This window comes from Suncus etruscus, chromosome 4 (genome assembly GCF_024139225.1).
Source record: "Suncus etruscus isolate mSunEtr1 chromosome 4, mSunEtr1.pri.cur, whole genome shotgun sequence".
NCBI classification, from domain to species: domain Eukaryota; kingdom Metazoa; phylum Chordata; class Mammalia; order Eulipotyphla; family Soricidae; genus Suncus; species Suncus etruscus.
In genome coordinates this window covers 30143734-30163772 of record NC_064851.1, presented here as the reverse complement: position 1 = coordinate 30163772, position 20039 = coordinate 30143734, and the positions used below count along the sequence as shown (strand labels likewise).

Here is a 20039-nt window from a genome sequence, read left to right as displayed (position 1 = left end):
TTTAATATTAATAATTTTAATATTAAGGAAAATAATAGCCAAGTAGTCCATGTTGAAGGGAAATGTCCAATAATAGTCAAAGAAAAGTTGTAAAATATGCGTATACTTTTTTTTTTTTACCAGATATTAAAACATGGTCATCATTCAATAAATATTGTATGGACAGAAGAGTAGGCATATGGATTAGTGTAGCAGTTTATTATTATTCATAATGAGAAGTATATTTTATATACAAAATAACACTTGATGTATATTTGTGATATATATTTGTATATGTGCTAAAATGTTTCATGAGACATTGCATGTTAATGAATATATATGAATACATATATAATAGTTTAGGTGCTATGTCTTCATGGCAATAAAAGAAGCAAGGTTTTCCTCTACTGTGGTATATATACTGTTATTTTGTATGATTGAGGAGCAGATCTCCTTTCATAATCACTGAAAAGCCTGGTGTGTATATAGTGCAGTAGTTGATATTTATATGTCATATCTTTAATTGGTTAGTGCTAGCAAAGTTAGGGAAAGAGAACTGAGTGGTAAAGATGAGCTTTTCATTTCTTGTCTTTCCTTCCCTATTTTTTATTTGTTTTTTATAGGGGGGGAAATGTTCCTATTTTTTCCTTTCCACTCCCACCTCTGTTTCTTTTTCTCATTCCTGTAAACTAAAATGATATACCTTTTCTCAAATGTTAGTGAATTTGTTTAGCATTTTTATTACAGTGAATTAAATATAATGTAATTAGACACAGGACAGGTATGGTTCCATGGATTGCTGAATTTAGGGGTCTTCTGTTAAAGTGCTAATTAAAAAAACAGGAGATCTACAAAAGTTATAAACAGCTTATTGAAAAATCTATTTATGACAATCAGATTTCATTTATAGACAATAATGATAAATTTGATAATTCTCAATATTGAGTTTTAGAATTGAATATTTTTATTTAGTTAGTTTTGATTTTTGGCCCTCTTCATTCTCTAAGAACAGTAGAGATCTGCATTGCTTCCTCATTGTCATGCTTGCAATTGTAGTGTTCATTGAGTAGGAGAAATATTCTTCTGGTTTTGTCCCTCTGGACGGGGCCATGGGTGGCTGCAGAGGGGAAGCTGGTTAGGTGCTTGTTTCTCCCTCTGGGTGGGGCCACACTCACCTTCGAGGCAGTGGAGGTCATAGGTGGACACAGAGGAAGTTGCTATTCTCCTTGAAGAATATTTTTGTTTGTTTTTTGGCCACACCTGGTGATGCTCAGGGGTTACTCCTGGCTATGTGCTCAGAAATCACTCCTGGCTTGGGGGACCATATGGGATGCCGGGGGATTGAACCATGGTCCATCCTAGGCTAGCACTTGCAAGGCAGGCACCTTACTGCTTGTGCCACCGCTCCAGCCCCATTGAAGAATATTTTGATAACACTGGCACACTTGATTCAAGTATTTGGCAGGAGGCTATATTTTATTCTTTGGTAATATGGAAAAACTAGATCTTAAAGTATTAATTCTTTTACTTGAAAGAGCATTCTTTTTTTTTTTTAAATATCTTTATTTAAGCACCATGATTATAAGTATGTTTGTAGTTGGGTTTTAGTTATAAAAACGAAACAAAACACCTCCCTTCACCTGTCCAGAGTTCCTGCCACCAATACCCTCCATCTCCCTCTCCCCCACTCCTTGCCTGTATTCAAGACAGGCATTCGATTAGCATTCTTTAGAACATAAAAGCTTTAAGTCTGCATCATTGAAAATTACATGTGAATACTCTACATTACTTAAATTTACCAGTGAAAATCTAATACTGTCTTTTCTCTCAGAAACATACATTTTTTTCTCTTTTATTTCAACTTTCCTACCCCATTCCCCACCCCTGGTAACACTTGATTGATCTTGAACAAAAGTTCACTTTTGTTTTAGTTAGTTCTTATTTATTTGCTTTATTTTTTGTTCCTTATGAGTGAAATCAAATAGTGTTTGTCTTTTCTAATCTGGCACTTTTTACTGTTAATGTTTACTACTAGATTTGTCTATGCAAGTGACTGAGTTTCATCTTTTTAATAACTGATTAATATTCATTGTGTTTAGATATATATATATATTTTACATGGTGTTTATATATTCTTTAGTTGGTGGACACTTAGGTTCTTTCCAGCTATAGCTTGTAATGTTCATTTTTCTATTTGTTTGGGGAATTTTTTGTTTTGTTTTTTTCTTTTTTTGCAGTAGAGTTAAGGAGTGGGGCTGTTGTCCAAGAAGTGTTCAGGGAATCATAGGGCCACTCTTCCTGATACTTGGTCAGACTGTCTGGCAGTTTATCACAGAACTGCTCAGGATCTGTTGTGTTAGGGGCCACGAGGACCACTTAGGCAGTAGTTAGGGCCTCCAGTGCTTTCACCAACAATTCCCAGAGGCCTTCAGGGCTAAAGCTTACAATACTTGAGCTAACCATTTAAGACTAGAGAGTGAATCTCTGTAGAATGGACCTAGCATTTAAATAAAAGAACTGATTTTCTTTTAAATTATAGAAATGTACTGTGACCCAGGCCTGAAATAGTGTTTTACATTGTTTGGATTCAACATAAAGTAGACTTGGATCCCATGAAATTTAAATTTTTCATTTTCTTGAGTTATTTGCATACTGCTTCACATAATAGTTATATTAGTTTAACCAACATCATGATTCTTAGCTATATCATTTCAGCCAACATTGTGACTCCCTTTTGTCTGTGTCCTGTCCACTACGTGGTTCTTGCCTTCTGCATAATAGTCATTGTCTCCCTTTTGAGGTAATATTTCACTGTTTTGAGTTGCATTTACCTAACATGATACGATGAACATTTTTTTTCTTTCACTTTTTTTTTGGGGGGGGCCACACCTGGTGCTCAGGGGTTACTCCTGGCTGTCTGCTCAGAAATAGCTCCTGGCAGGCACGGGGGACCACATGGGACACCGGGATTCGAACCAACCACCTTTGGTCCTGGATCGGCTGCTTGCAAGGCAAATGCCGCTGTGCTATCTCTCCGGGCCCTTTTCTTTCACTTTTAATTGTAGCTTTTGTGGTCTCTCATTGATAATGCTCCATCACACAAAAGAACAATTTGTTAATTAAGATAATTCAGAATCAAAAAGCTCTTAAAAGAAATACAATAAACATTAAAACCATGGGAATAAACCAATTTGTTACAAACCAATATTTATGGTGAATGAATATTAATCTTCTTAACAGATACAGCCCAAAATCCGTAGAATTTTCAAAGCTAGGTTAGATATCATCAATATCTTCATCATCATCTCCAATATCATCACCTGGATTTCATCATCATCATCTCCGAGGCCAAATGTATCAGTTTCATTGATTTTGGCATGTTCTGGAAGCTCTCCATATGCCTTCAAACTCCTAGCTTCATCTGCATTATACTTTAAAATCACATCCGCTTTGTTATCCTGATAGTCCCGCAGACCAATCAATATAAAGTCTGAGGTGTTTATCCAAACCTTCTTCCTCAGTTTTCCTCTGATGTGACATAACCTCTTGACACCATCAAAACACATTGCTTCTAATCGTCCATTTCCCAACATTTTGATTACCTGAGCATACTCTTAGCCATCCTTTTTACATACCAATTCTCTCTTTTCAGATTCATTTTCATTCTTATCCCTACGACGATTTTTACCAACTTTACCTTTATTCTTCGGCATCGCTTTAGTGAACGATTTCCAGACTTTTCAGACTTCTTAGTAACTAGTAGAAGGCTATGTAAACGCACTACGTTTTTCCGAAGCTGTTGCGCAGGCTCAAAAATGGCATCTCGGTGGTCTGTTTCCGATGAACATTTTTTTTTAATGTACTTATTATCCCATTTTTTAAATCAGGTTGTTTTTTTCTTAACACTGTTGCATTTAATAGATTCTTTGTTTTAATGCACCCTTGTTCTGTACATAAGATCAAAAATATTCTTCCATTCTATATGTTTCTGGAAAAAATAATAACTAGATTTTATATATGTAAAAGAATGGAAAAAGAATAATTAGAAAATTACGTTGTAAAATATTTGTTGGTAAGGCTTTCTAAATATCAAAATAATAAAAAATTACAAAGGAAAATTCACTTTTGATTTTGTAGAATTGTAAAACATATTCGTTAAGCTTACCACAGAGTGGTGAGTTCAGTTAGAGAAAAAATTACACTGATAACTATTGTGAGATAACTATAGTGAGAGAAATAGAATGCCTGTCTCAAATTCAGGCAGGGGGTGAGGGAGGAGGGATGGGGGGTATTGGTGGTGGGAATGTTGCACCAGTGAAGGGGGTGTTCTTTTTTATAACTGAAACCTAGCTACAAACATGTTTGTAATCATGATGCTTAAATAAAGATATTCATTAAAACAAAAATGTATATTGGATAAAAATATTAAAGTCAAAGAATTTTCCTTATACTATTAATATTCTTATAAAAAAGAGCTTATTATCATAAGCTCTTAAAATAATAAAAATGATCAAAAGTAACCTATTTCAATAAAACAATTCAAATTCATCAATTTAACAAGAATAGCTAAAAAACTGCGACCGGAGAGATAGCGTGGAGGTAAGGCATTTGCCTTGCATACAGAAAGTCGATGGTTCAAATTCCGGTGTCCCATATGCTTCCCTGAGCCTGCCAGGAGCAATTTCTGAGCATAGGGCCAGGAGTGGCCCCTGAGCGATACCAGGTGTGACCCAAAACAAACAAACAAAAATAGCTAAAAAACTGTGAAAGCTAGTCAGTATTCATTCCAAGTATAAAAATAAATTTATTTGGATCCTAAAGTACCACTTAAAAAATCTTCTAGATGAAGAAACATAGGAAAAATAATGATAGAAAAATTTTCTCTACTGAAGAAGAATGTAAATTGGTATACAGTTGAGAAAAATTTGGCGGTTTGTACCCTATATTTATGACTTTTGCTAACCAAGAAGCAGAGAATAATTTTAACTCTTTATTGTTTTAGACAATAAAGTGCCCCAGTCCATTTAAAGTTCTGGGAAAAGGATACAAAAAATGGAGGAGAGTATATGTTAAAGAAATAATAACATTGAATAATAATAACATTGAAAATCTTTTCTAGATCTTCAGGGTTTACTGAAATTTAATAAAATGAAATAAACAGATTTCATACCAAGCGACATCATTTTGAAATTTTAGAAGAGGAAAAAAAAATCTAGCATTAAAAACAAAAGGCCACAATGCAAAATTTCATAAGATATAATGGTAGCAACACTTAAAACAAGGAACCAATGGAGTACCTTCTAAATTATAAGAAAGTAATTTATAATCCATAATTTTGTTTTTCTTAAAGTTGAGTAGAATTCTATTTTATATATGTGCTATAGTTTCTTTACCTCTTATCAGGCTTTGACACTTACCTTGCTGTGAACATCTGTTCTTAGCTATATCTCTGATTTCCTCTGGAACATACAGAACCTCTTATAGCTCTTTGAATATTTTGTAAGATAAGTAGATTACAGAGTATCTTTTTATTTATTCTTTTTTTTTTTTTTTGAGATGGGTTCTTCTAAGTGATGTTTAGGAGATCTAGGGGGCTTCCTTTTGGTGATACTTGATCATTGAAGCTGTAGTTTAACACGGAGGCTTAAGTGTACTATTTGGGCCCTGTGTGCTAGAAATTGCTTGGACTACCCTGGCAGTGCTCAGAGGGCTCCAGGACTTACCTGGCAATGTTCGGAGGACCATGTATTCTTGAGGATCAGTCCAGGGTTGGCGACTTGCATGGCTAGCACCTTCATCCAGCCCCATAATCTATATTTGAATGTATCTCTGTGGTGTATATAGTGGTGGCACAGTATAGTCTTGCTTTTTTTCCTCATTAAGACAAGTTGCTTAAAAGATCACTGTAGAGATATATATATGTATTAAAGCTCCCATTTACTGGCAAGAGACAAGTACTGATGAATGTCCTGCCAGGCTCTGCTCAAGTCTTATAAGGTTATTTTGCTTTTTAAAATATCCTTGATATATATTTTTTCATTTGGTTTTTTGGATCACATTCAGCAGTGCTTAGGGCTCACTCCTGATTCTCTGCTCTGAGATCACTCTTAGTGATGTTCAGGGGTAAGACAAGCACCTTATTCTGCTTTCTTTCTGGCCCAAATCCTAGATATTTGTTGTCTGGTATAACCAGCCCATATAGTTTCCTGGTATATCTATTATTTTTATTTTATTTATTATTTATTTTATTTTAATTTATTTGTAAATAAATGTTTATTGAATCACTATGAGATACGTAGTTACAAAGTTGTTTATGATTGAATTTAAGTCATACAGTCTATAATATACCCTTTACCAGTATACATTTTCCACCACCAGATGGATATGGAAAATACTATGCTGAGTGAACCGAGTCAGAGGGAGAGGGATAGACATAGAAAGATCACACATTTTTGTGGGCTATAAAAAAAAAAAAGTTAGTTTGATAATAATATCCAAAGACAATGAAGACAAGGCCCTGGAGGACCAGTTTATGGCAGGAAGATTGCCACAAAGAGTGGGAAAGTACAGTTTGGGCACAGAAGGAACCATTATTTTTCTTTTAAAGCAGTCTTGGCATTTGAATAGATAGTACTTACACTGTGCAAATGGGTCTATGTTCCACAAAATAATTCGACAAAAAAATTGACATTCTGATCCTTTCAGTTACTAATTGCCAGAAGCACTCAAAAGTAGTCTTTGTTATGCCAAAATTGCCTTCTTTCCTGAACACCTCTCCTCTGAAGGGCAGTAATACCTCATGTTGAAGACCACTGCAGCTGATCATAGGTTTGCTACCAAACCTTGTATTTGTAATTATTTAGTCTCATTTTTTTATTATGGTATAGTTTAAAATATGAACTGCCCTGCAACTCTAGTGTCATTACTATAGGACATAGATTTGTATAGTTTTTTAGTTCACATAACATTATTTATGACTCTTAGTTATGTTATTTTACTGTAGCTATCCTGGTATTTTAATTCTTTTTTCTATTCCAATAATTCCTTCCAATAATTACTACCTCTCATAGCTAAACTTTACTATAGATTGATTGAAAAGTCCCTAAAGTAAAAAAATCTCTGACACCTTCTTTATACAGTTGTGTCTCTTAATTTACCAATATTTGAGAGCTCATCAAAAAGATGCTAAATTCATATCTTTCTTTCTGCCTAGGGACTGAGTTAGTCTGCTTTAGAATCTTCTGGAGCTTTTCTAAGTCATAACAACTTTAAAGTCTATGAGAAAAATATGTATTGTCCATGTAGTTTTGTTAAAATTATAATATAAATTAAAATATTTGAAATGTGTGCTATTTAATATCAAATAAAGTAAATTTAGCTTCTGATCAGATAACAGCCATTTCTAAAAGTGTCACTTTATGAGGAAGAGGTGAAACTGTAAAGTTATTTGAAAATAGTGATCCATATTTCAGTAGTAATATTTTATCAACAATATGTATCAAAAACTTTGTTCATCTATAAATTTTCATATAGTTTCTGATATACTCAACTTTCTCATTGGAAATGCAATGTATGAACCACACTAATCATTAAATATTATCTCCAGATCTATCAGTTTTGTCAAATTTGTAAGATTTTTCAAGTGAGAAAAATGGATGTCAATGAGTAGACTTTGAAATGGACTTTGAAATGAATTGCTGACAAAATGCAAGTTAATATTTATGAAAAGTAATTTTGTGGTCTGTATCAGGGCTCACTCATTGTTCTATGCTTGGAATCACACCTGCCAAGTTTGGGGAACCATATGGGTATCAAGACTTGAACTTACATCATCCAAATGCAAGGCAAGCACCCTACCCAAGCACTCTCTTTCTCAGGCCTTCTAAGAAGGCATTTCTTAAGATTTTTATAATTTAATAGAATCAACTAGAATTGAATCCAGGATTTTACCATTTAATAACTACATGACCTTGAAAACATCTCTTAGCCTTGCTTAAGCAGATAGTATATTGGAAACATGATGATATTAATGACAACAACAGTGAAAACTAGGAGAATTTCATTTGAGCTAAGTGCTGCCAAATCAATCTAGTTACCTTCCTAATATTTGCCACTGACATCAAGCTTCTGTTTCACCTATTCCTTTCTTTTAATCTCAGCTCTTGAACTTGACTCGTTAGTTTTTAGCAAATTAAAATTATTAGGATTCAAAAACATGTACCCTTTCATATATCTTCAAATTTATTTGTATCTTCTTGAATCTTTCTTTTCTGACCATCTTCGAGGAAGAAATAACAGAGATGACCTTGCTTACATAATTAGGAACCTTGTTCTATTAGTTTCGTTTCTCTTGTTTTTGCATTCTCCCCTGCTGACTTAAGTATTTTTAGTTTACAAAGTGTTCTGAATTCTGCTTTCTCTTTAAGCTTTACTCCTTTTCTCTTATTGATGTTAAAAAAGTAAAGTAGTTTAAAAGCAAAAAGATAAACAACTTATTAAATAGGCAAATAAATATATAAAAGATATATAGACACACACATATATGACTGACATACACATGAAAATCTGCTTAGTATTACCTATCAACAATGAAAGGCAAATCAACCATAATGATACACTTTTTATGCTCCTTAAAATGACTATTTTATATATATATTTACAGAAAATATGAAGTATTGGTGAAGATAGAGAAATTAGTATGATTTATGCTGTTTGTGGGAATAATATCCACCATGAACACAGTATGATAGTTCTTAAAATAATTAAACAGAATTTCTATATGACAGAAATTCCACAAGCAATTAAAATTCAAAAGAATTAAATTCAGAGATATGTGCATATATTTGTTCACCAATGTTTAGGGCAGTGTCATTTATAATAGGAAAACCCTTTGATGACTACATGGATAAATATGGTATACATATATACTGGAATTATTATTCAGGCTACTTTATTCAGCTGGCATCTCATTAACTTGTTTTTAATTGTTCTCACAGAGTTTACTGAAATTTCCTTTGACTCCATCCTAATCTTTGACTTCTTTATTTGGCTCTGTTAATTAATCTCTCTGAAACCTATTCTTTTGTTCTTAGGATATCAGTATACAGTGGTTTCCCTCCTATCTCTCTGTTTTCTTTTAAAAATACATTTGCTGATCTCCATCTAGACTTAGCTTTAGGATTTTATACCTAGAAAATAACCTCCTCAAAAAAATTGCTACTAGTTTGGCACTTTCTATAGTTTAACCTACCATAGTGCTTTTAAATGTCACTTCTTTGCCAGTGAACCCCAAATATCCTTTTCTTTGTTTTTCTTTTTTTTTAAGTAGGAGAATAGTATATTATTGCTTATTTATATGACAGTTTCACTTGCAAATTGCACAAGTATCACCAACACATCTAAAAAGACCTCACTTTTTAATTTTTTATTTGGTGTAGTGGGGCATAGCCAAGGCAGCTTAGAGCTTCTTCCTAGCTCTGCTCAGTAAGCATGCTTGGTGGTGCATTGAGGACATATGTGGTACTTGAAATTGAATCTGGGTCAGCAAGCTGTATCCTTTATTTTCTAAATCATTCTTCTATTTATCTAAATGATTCTTTTTATCCTAGTGTCACTATACCCTTAATAATAATAATAATAAATTCAGGGCTTGAGGGAAAGCTTTAATCAGTGCTCTTCAACCCTTTTATACCTTTACACTGATTTAACCTATCACGTGATGACTGGAATACCTCCAGGAAATTTCGATGAAGTCACGACAGTCCATGAGCCATAGATTGAAGAATAAAATCTTAAAAGAATGGAATTGCATGCCTTGCTTGCTGAGGCCTGAGTTCAGTCCTTGACACTCCACGCTCTGACCCAGCATTACCAGGATGACTCTTTCTTGGGCACTTATCCCATAGTTCAATCTTATTCTTGGATTTTTAAATTTCTGTTTCCCTTCTTTTCTTTTTTTTCTCCCTCCCTCCTCCCACCTTTTCCATATTAATTTAATCTCTCTATCAAAATATTATTTTTTGGGGGCAACACACCCAGTGATGCTCAGGGGTTACTCCTGGCTATGTGCCCAGAAATCGCTCATGGTTTGGGGGAGCATATGGGATGCCGGGGGATCGAACAGCAGTCCGTCCTAAGCTACGCACACAAGGCAGATGCCTTATGGGTTGCACCACCACTCCTTAAGCATCATAAAAGAATAAGGACTATTATGAGTAGAGGTGAATACAATTATAATCGTTATTATAATCATTACCATGCATGAATCACTTGAGGTTTAGAATGCTTAAGTAACTTACTAAGGCTTCTTTCTTTTTTTGGCAAAACCATGATTCACACATATTCTTTCCTAGAACATTGTAAAGTTCTTAAAAGAAAAAATTTTGTCTCCAGAAACTTGAATGAGGTATTCACAGGATGTATATGTGTATATATATGTATATATATATATATATATATTTATCTTGGCTAACTGACATTATGTTTGGTAGAGTTAAGATTCAAGAATTAGCATTGTATAGTTGAAACTCAGCTATCAACAAACTTTAACTCTGTATCTCACGGTGATTTAATAAAAAATAAAAAAATAAAATACTTTATATAGGGTTAAAATAAGAATTAGTCTGGGGCTGAACTGAGAGTACAGCTGGTAGGGTATGTGGACAACACAGGTTCAATCCTTGGCATCACATATGGATCCATGAGCATATGGATGCCACCCAGAGTAATTCCTAGGTGCAGAACCAAGAGTAACCCCTGAGCCTCAATGGTTGAGGCTTAACCTCTCCCCCCAGTAAAAATTTAATTCAGTAATTTAGCAGATGAATATACATTTATTTAGAAACTGATCTCAAAAGAATTCATTCTTATTAAAATCAATACTCGCTCTTATCCCAGTCCAGTTGTTCAGAGTTTTGTCTTAAATTTTTTAGATTAAGGCATAGATTTGCAGGGGTGAGCACATAAAAGTGGTAAGAGTAGTTTGTGAAGGCTGACTTGGCTGTTTATGACTCATTTGTGTCATAAAAAGAAAAATTGGGGGGGGGGGCAGAATGATAATACAGTGGGTAGGACATTTGCTTTGCACAGAATTGGCCTGGGCTTAATCTTGGGCACTCATATGATCCCCCAAATCTGTCAGGAGTACCCTGAGCACTGTTGATTATAGTATAAAAGCTAAATAAAGAGAAAAGTATATTCTATGTGATCACCTAATTACTGATTCATATTTTGATCATATTTAGACCTATGTTTAGATCATCAGTCTAAGTATTTAGTAGATTTAACAATTTGTAGACTTACTACCTACTTAATATTTTGTACTTTTGTGAACTGTCTTTAATAATCTAACCATTATTTGGAATAATATTTTCAAATATTTCAAATATTTCAGGTTTTTCTGAAATTGATGATTTGGAATAATATTTTCAAATATTTCAGATTTTTCTGAAATTGATGATAAAAGTATGTTTGGAATATGACTCACTCACTGGTTGACTATATATCTTTTATTATTTTATTTTCATTTTGTCCTTACAGCCAAGTAGTGGTTGTACAAAGTTTTAAAGAAAATGAGTGTCAAGAGTGTTGAAAGTAGGCAATGAATATTTTAAAATTAGCTACATACAACTAAAACAAGCAATTAATAATTTAAAAATAGCTATCCCAATAAATATCTTTTATAAGTCAAAGTAATTTACATGGTCACATTTTCAAAGTAAGCATTTGTAATGAATATTATTTATTTCACCCTTTGTTTATTTTTGAATATCAAGATATTTTTTGCTAACATTACTTTCTTTTGCATGGCAGCTTTATATTTTTTACTAATACACAAAATATTTTGGTGCTTTTTCATAGAATATAAATTCTTTTAAAAACATTTTTTGTAAATAGTAAAGATTTGCCAAAATAATAATTTATTTTTATTTATATAATATATTATCAAGTCATAGTAGCAGCTGTTATAACTGAATTTTGTTTTTTTAAAAGTTCATTGTAATTTTATAAATATACCAGATATGGACGATGTTTCTGTTTTCTGCATTCTTTTATACTAAAGTATACAGTGTAGCCTCCTCCAATGTATTCTTAGATGTTCTGACTATATTTTTTCATGTTTCTTTTTTTATTTTTTTAAATATATTTTTTATTTAAGTAACATGATCATAGTTGGGTTACAGTCACAAATAAAACACCCCACTTTAACATTCCTTCCTCCTCCCTTCCCATCCCCTGCCTGTATTCGAGACAGGCATTCTACTACAGTTATTTTTTTTTTCTCACAGATTTATGGTACATAGTGACAACGAATGAGTGGCACTCCCACCCCCAGTGCTGTCCTCCCTCCACCCCCATTTCCAGTATGCATCTCATATCTCCCTCCGTTTCCCCCCAGAATACTAGTACAACTGGTCTCCACTTTACACTTTACACTTTACAGTTGTAGATTATCTATTCTGTTGTTGTTTACGATAAAAAGGATAAGAAAAAAAGGAAGAAGAGAAAAAGAAAATTGGCCGCAACTACAAAAAAAAAAAAAAAAAAAGAAAAAGAAAAAGAAAAAAGAGAGAGAAAGAAAAACAAAGCACCTGGCTAATAAGAAAAAAGAAAAAAATACCAAATAATAACCACAGGACTGAAAAGGGAAGAGAAAAGTGGAGGAAAGAAGAGAAGGAATATAAAGTCAAAAACTAACAAATCAAAGCAAAACAAGAAAAAGAAGGGGTGCTGGAGTGGCAGGGTTTGGCGTTTTCTCCAATTTTTTTTTTTTTTGACATAGGCACAGTAAGCATTGGGGGAGAATGGGAATTCCCGTGGCCTAAGAGATTCAGGGCCTCTTCATCCTTGAAGCAAACCATCATGGAATCAACCCCTGGCTCCATAGATACTCATTACCTTATCCCAAGGGCTTTTTATGTGGTGCCAGGAAACTTTCCTCTCAGTTGTGGGTGAGAAAATGAGGCCACTGTAGCCAGCGGTCTTGGCATGTGTGCAGGTCCTAGGACAGGGTCTAGGTTAGAGTCTTTAAGGTTCTCAAGGTTCTGTTCCATCATTGTTGTTATGTTCAGTCTTCTTTAGCAAATACTCCCTGTTTTTATTCAGTCCCCAAGCTGAAGTATGGTATATTATGGATCTAAGGGTTCTGCTCAGTCTCTGTTGTCCAAGTTGGGCTTCTGCAATAAGAAATCCTTTTTTTTTTTTTTTTTTTTTTTAATAAGAGTTCTGGTCTACAGTCTAGGGCAGGGTTTTCTTTATCGGTCCCAAGGAAAGTTCTGCCCAGTTGCAACTGTCAAAGTCAGTTTTCTGTACATGGTGCTCTTATTTTTCACAGTTCAAAGGACAGTACATCTTCTAATTTCCATCCAGTGTTAGGTGAGGTGATAAGACAACTTGGTCTTGGGTCAAGTTGTCATTTTCTCGTTGTCATATCATAACTGATACAAGTTGGTGCCAGAGCTGTGCTATAATTTTCCCAATGGAGTTGGTTCCTGGAATTGTTGCCCAGAGCTGTATCAGTTCTACATCTGGGATCTGGGGTTTGGGGTTGAACTAACACTGTCCAATCTCCTGGAGACTGGGTTGTATCCACATGACACATGTCCAGGATGGGAGGCACCCTTGTGTTATAAAAAGTGTGAGGTCTTATCCCTAGAAGATAAGATCTTATTTCTGTGTCTATGGTTTCCCCTTATTTACTGTGACAATACAAAAACATATGATTTCATATTGGATTGCTGGTGTTATTCTGGGTAAGGATGACAGATTATACTCACAGTCTATGTGACCTGTTTTTAATCTGCCTTTTTATCCCAGGCAAGGCTTTAGTACCCAGCAGCACCAAAAATGTTAAGGATAGTGAAAATATGCATACATTAAAATAGAACAGATAAATAAACCTGTGTTTAAAATACAAACAAAAACAAAAACAAAAAAAAACAAAAAGAAAAGAAAGGTACTTGAAGACAACAAGTGATAGTTGAATTAGAGACATGTTTTGCGGCATTACGGAACCATATATTGCCCTTGAACTAGGGGTTTTGCTGAAGCTGATTCCGGTATCATGCAACAATCAGTCCATAGTTTGATGGGGGCAAGAGGGACCACCAAGCATGAGTCAGCGAGCGTGTTGGTTGTAGTTCTTTGTCAAGGCATGAGATGGGGACTGAGAGGGTGTCTTTCAATGAGGAGCTAGATGGTGGTCTGTTGGGGCAGAAGGCTAGTCTTGGTGTCTACCCAGTTAGGAACTGAGGGTAAAGAGGGTTAAATAAGGGGAAGATAATGGTTCAGGGTTGGGAATGAGGGGGTAGGAGAGACACAGGGGTGGGGGAGAGGCAATACATGATAGAGACTATATACAATATATAGATGAGCTGTTTATGGTTTAGTCTTAAAGTCAGTATGAAAAGTCACGTACACAAAAAGACTAGACAATAAAGGTTTATTTGAGTGTTTTATCCAAATCTTGAATATCATGATTCCATTCTTAGGAACTGTCTAGGATAATGAACATTTTTGGATAATGCTTGCACCCACGTGGTTTTGAAAATTAGTATTAGTAACGAATAATACAGGGGTCCAGTATGATAGGGGAGAGGTTTCCCTCCTCCCCCTGCCCCCCAGGGCCCGAGTTGCCAGTGCCGGTCCTGAAGGCCAGACTGGTGTGGGGAGATCTCAGTCTCTTGGACTACATGTTCAGTCCAGGAGGCCTATGGACAGCTGTCTGCCCAGGGACCCTGACATACCAGAAAAAAGAGGGACAGCATTCCTGGCATGTGCGCTCTTCTGGGTCCAACTACAGGCTCCCTCTTTCAGTTTGAAAATGCAAACGGGAGGGGTTTCCCTACTCCCCCTGCCCCCCAGGGCCCGAGTTTCCAGGGCCGGCCCTGAAGGCCCTAACTTTATATATATATATTTATAGATATATATTTAACTATATATATATTTGGTTTTTGAGCCACACTCAGTGACACTCAGGGGTTACTCCTGGCTATGCTCTCAGAAGTCGCTCCTGCCTTGGGGGACCATATGGGATTCCTGGAGATAGAACCGAGATCTGTCCCAGACTAGCGCTGGCAAGGCAGACACCTTACCTCTAGTGCCACCACGCCGGCCCCATGACTATATTTTTTATAAGAGTGAAGTATAGGGACACAAATGTACTTTGGTGGATAATTATTCTTAGTTGAATTATTGTTGACTTGCTATGAGTTGAAGCAAACAATACTGGAAGTGAGAAAACAGACCCTTATCTAGCCTCAGGAAATGAAAATGTCATGCTCATAGTCATTTGTGTGTGTGTGTATATGTGTGTGTGTGTGTGTGTGTGTGTGTGTGTATCTACTTTTAATGTAGGGAATTTGGAAGCTGGGAGTGATAATACCAGGGTTAAGCTATTTGTCTTGCACATGGCACATTGCTGTTCCATTCCTAGAATGATTGTGGGTACCCAGATGTACCCACATATGGTTGGTGCTCTAACCACCAGAAATAATCCCAAGGCACAAAGCCTGGAGTAAACCTTGAGCACAGGCAGGTGTGGCCCAAAACCCAGAATGAAAAATTAATAGAGAATCTATACGAGAGTTAAAGTTTATATCATATAGTAAAGAAAGTAGAACCAGAGCGCTATGCCCAAAGTATCTTCTGCTTCTCCTAGAAGATTTTAATTTACATTGCAAGTTAGCATTTTAGCTAACAAATGAAGTGAGATAAATGTATTATTGTTTTTTTTTAAGTTGATTGTCATTATTATATACATACTTATTTACATACATACATATTTACAAACTTGGTAGTGAAACCCAGCAATTACTACAAAACAGTACTAAAAGTATCATGGGGAAAAACTGAAAGGTAATTCAATCAAAGCAGGTGTCTTCTCAAATATACCCCCAAGTCAGCTTACAAAGTTATATGTAGCGGCCTTCTGTTTATAGTTATATATGTACTTGTAAGAAAGAAAGTCTACAACAGATAGAAACAATTGAAGTAGAAGTAATTTAATCTATTATTTAAATTGACCTGAAAACACCTACATGTGTTAAAAGTTATTTATTTTAAACTTGATGTGTACATGGCAAGAAAGTAATAGGTCAGAGAAATCAGTATCTTTAGAGATTTTTAGCATTTAGGATTAACTATGGTTTTATTATACTAATTATGTTTAGAGAGTAATTAATGTGTTATATTTCAATTATAAATTTGGACAAATTTTAAGATAAGTACAAATTTCTTTTCCAGAATTTTCCAGTTCTTTCCAAATTTGTCTTTGATCTTTATTTAGATGTATTTATCAGTGCCTTATCAGGATATTTAATTATTTGATTTTGTTACACATCTTTCTTATCTGCCAGTTGTTTTCAGTTATTAATACCTTGAGAAAACAGAAAAATATCTATGTCTTCTAAGTTTGATTAAGAAATTTCTGGTGTAAATGTGTTAGACAATTGCTTAATCCTGTAGAATAAATATGCTTACTTTTAGATAGTGTTTTTAATTCTGTAGTATTGCTAGAGAGATACTTAATAATTATAAATGATGGTTAGGCATTGATAAAAATATTTTCTTTCTACAAAGTAATTTATACTATAAAATGGTAAAGTTTGCTTGTATCAACTATGCCTAAAATTGTTAATGCAGAAGTATTTCAGTTATATCTTGCCATTTTAATAATTGTTATGTTTTCAGGCTTTTTATTTCTCTTCACTGGGAATCCCAGAGAGATGAGTGACTCTCATCTTCCCAGTACATGTGGGCTACACTGGGTTTGAACTCATGACCTTGTAATTGCTGGGCAAATACTTTAAGTCAGTGATCCATCTTGTGAACTCCCCAGTTTTCATACATCTTATTAAATTTATTTTCAAAATATCTGATTTGACTTTCTGCCCAAAATGAAATAGCAATTATAATCAATTGTAAACCTGTTTTTGAACATTGACTTTGATTAAAGCAGATAAAGGGCTTCTATCAATTGGAAAGTAGAATGTGGATGAAGTAATATAAGATTAACTTCTGTTATGCAAGTATGTAAAACAATTCAATAATTATACTGGGGCTACAAGTGACTGATTTGTTTAAAATGCTTTGACAAACTTCAGATAATTTTTTTGGACAAAAATGTAGCTTATGATCTTTTTAATTACAAGCAAATTGTATCACAGAAAAACTAATTTGACAAAAAGTAGCTTGTTTCTCTGAAATATTACTTCATTTAAGCACAGTGGGAGGGCTACTGATGTTTTTTTGAGGCAATATAATTTAAGAGAAGATGTCAATCTTCTGAATTTAATTTTCAAAGTCATTGTGATGTTCCTCATAGGTGACCCACATTGAAGAAGTTATAGTACAGAAAGAAAAGGCTCTTACCTTGCAGGGGGTCAACCCTGGTTTGATCCCCAAGCATCAGTTACCACCAGGAGTGATTCCTTAGCAGAGATCCAGGAGCACCTGGGCATTTCCAGTTGTGGTCCAACTGTTTTAATTCTCAAATAGAATCATAAAAAAAAAAAAAAAATCTGCCTACAAATAACAAGAGGCTGTGTAGAGAGATTGTAGATGAGGTGCACACAGGCCATCTAACATTTAATCTTTGGCACCACATATGGTCCACCAAGACCTACCAGTAGTAAGCCCTAAGCACTGTTGGCTGTGATCCAAAATCCCTCAAATTAAATTAAAAAAACAAGAAGTGGAATTTATTTTTACCTTAAAGCAAAAGGTAACAAAGACACAGCACAGTGATTTTTATTTTCTTTACTCACTTAGAAATACTGGTTCTACTGGGGAAAGCACAATTAATAGGTTTAGGGTTGTGTTTTCTGGAGGAAGGGTTACAACATAAAATGTAATTTAAGCTTAATTTTTGGATTTTCAGGTGGAATAAGTTTTATAATTAGGAAGTTGATAAATAGGAAGTCATTATTTTTGTAGAAGATAAAAAATAATTTTGTTTTGTGATCATGAGGTCAATACTGGTTTCTTACTGTTTCCATGGCATCTTCATTTACTAAGATCTTTTTTTAACCCATTTAATTGCCTTATTTTTAAAATTTTTTAAATTTTAAACATCTTGGCTTACAGAATTACTCATAATACAGTTATTTCTAACACTCAGTATCCCAGCATCAATCCCACCATAGTGTAACATTTATCACTGTAACTTCATCCCTGTCCCTTTTGATGTCCTTGGGACATTAGTTCTGTAGCTTGTTAAAGAACTAATAGGTCAAAAGTTTTCAAATTATAATAAGTTAATGAAAGTCTTAATTTAAAATTACATTGTTAATTTACTGTAGGGCTTGTGATAATTTTTATTAAATTATTCTTTGCTGCAAAAATCTCATTTTTAAAAATGTTTGCTTTGGGAGCTCACCTGGCAGTACTCAGAGCTTACTCCTGGCAAGATTGAGGAACCATATGGAGTGCCAGGGATTAAATCCAGGTTGGCCGTGTGCTAAGCAAGTGCCCTACCAGCTGTACTATTGCTCTGGCTTGAAAGTTTCATATTTTAGACACCATTTTATTCACTTTTGATGACTTTTTTTAAATCTTAGATTTTCTCTTACCAATATAAATACAATGAAAACAGTTTTTAAAGAACACTCACTTTACAGTTAAGCAAGGAAAATCTTCTCTTTTTGGTTTTCTGATTGTACCTAAGAACTAAACTGTTATAAGACAGATTGACAGGGGGAAATATACAAATTTTATTTAATAGCTAAGCATGCACATGGTAGTCTTCTTAAGGAAAACAAAGATCCAAAAAAAAAAAAACAGTTAATGCAGAGAACTTGAATACTTTAATAAAGAAACAATAACTTTGTGGAGAAGGGATAGTACAAAGGGATAAAGGGGTAATCAGTTTTGGAAAAGATTTAGGGGATACAGGGGAAATTAATGGAAGATAAAGCTTAGTTTAAAAGGTTCACTCGAGCCAAAAGGCACATGAAAAAATGTTCCACATCAGGGAGATGCAAATCAAAACAACAATGAGGTACTATCTCATGCCATAGAGACTGGCACACATCACAAAGAACAAGAATAATCAGTGCTGGTGGGAATGTGGGGGAGAGATGAACTCTCATTTGTTGCTGGTAGAAATGCTGTCTAGTCCAGCCTTTATGGAAAACAATATGGAGATACCTCAAAAAGCTGGAAATTGAGTTCCCATATGGCCCAGCTATACCACTTCTAGGAATATACCATAGAAACACAAAAATAAGACACAAAAATCTCTTCATCACACCTATATTCATCGCAACACTATTTACAATAGCCAGACTTTGGAAACAAGATACCCTTCAACAAATGAATGGTTAAAGAAACTCTGGTACATAAACACATATTATACAGCTGTCAGGAGATAAGGTTATGAAATTTTCCTATACATGGATGGACATGTAAACTATTATGCTGAGTGAAATAAGTCAGAGGGAGAGAAAGACTCACAGAATAGTCTCACTTATCTATGAGTTCTAAGAAAAACAAAGGACCTTATTGTAATAATGCCCAGAGACAACAGAAATGAGGGCTGGAAGGACTGGCTTTCAATGTGAAGCTCACCACATAGAACAATGAGTTTAATTAGAGAGATGACTACACTATCTATCTGACAATGTTAATAAGTGAAAGAAGTAGAATGCCTGTCTTGAATTCAGGCAGGGGGTGTGGGTGGAGGGAGATGGGGGTACATTAGTGGTGGGTATGCACTGGTGAAGGGGGGATGTTCTTTTTGTGACTGATACCCAATTATAGTCATTTTTGTAATCACGTCTAAATAAAGATATTTTAAAAAAAGAAGGTTCACTTGACCAATTCCATTGACTTCTAATCTCCGTTAGTAAGAATGCACTCTTCCTGGAATAGGGAAGGAACCTTTCTTTCAATAATTTTGTGTGTGTGTGTGTGTGTGTGTGTGTGTGTGTGTGTGTGTGTGTGTGTGTGATGGTAATGGTGATGGTGGTGGCTGATTTTGAACCACTCATGCAGTGGTCTGGACTTATTTGGAATTGAAACTCAGCACCAGAATGCAAGGCATCCATTATGGTTTTTTGTGT

General features: G+C 34.7%; 1 protein-coding gene and 1 pseudogene across 1 annotated transcript in view; one reads left to right on the top strand and one right to left on the bottom strand.

Annotated features, from left to right (window-relative positions):
- PIGK (phosphatidylinositol glycan anchor biosynthesis class K) overlaps positions 1–20039 on the top strand; it is a 101178-nt gene that overhangs the window by 60628 nt on the left and 20511 nt on the right.
- LOC126006395 (eukaryotic translation initiation factor 1A, X-chromosomal-like) lies at positions 3256–3732 on the bottom strand (annotated as a pseudogene).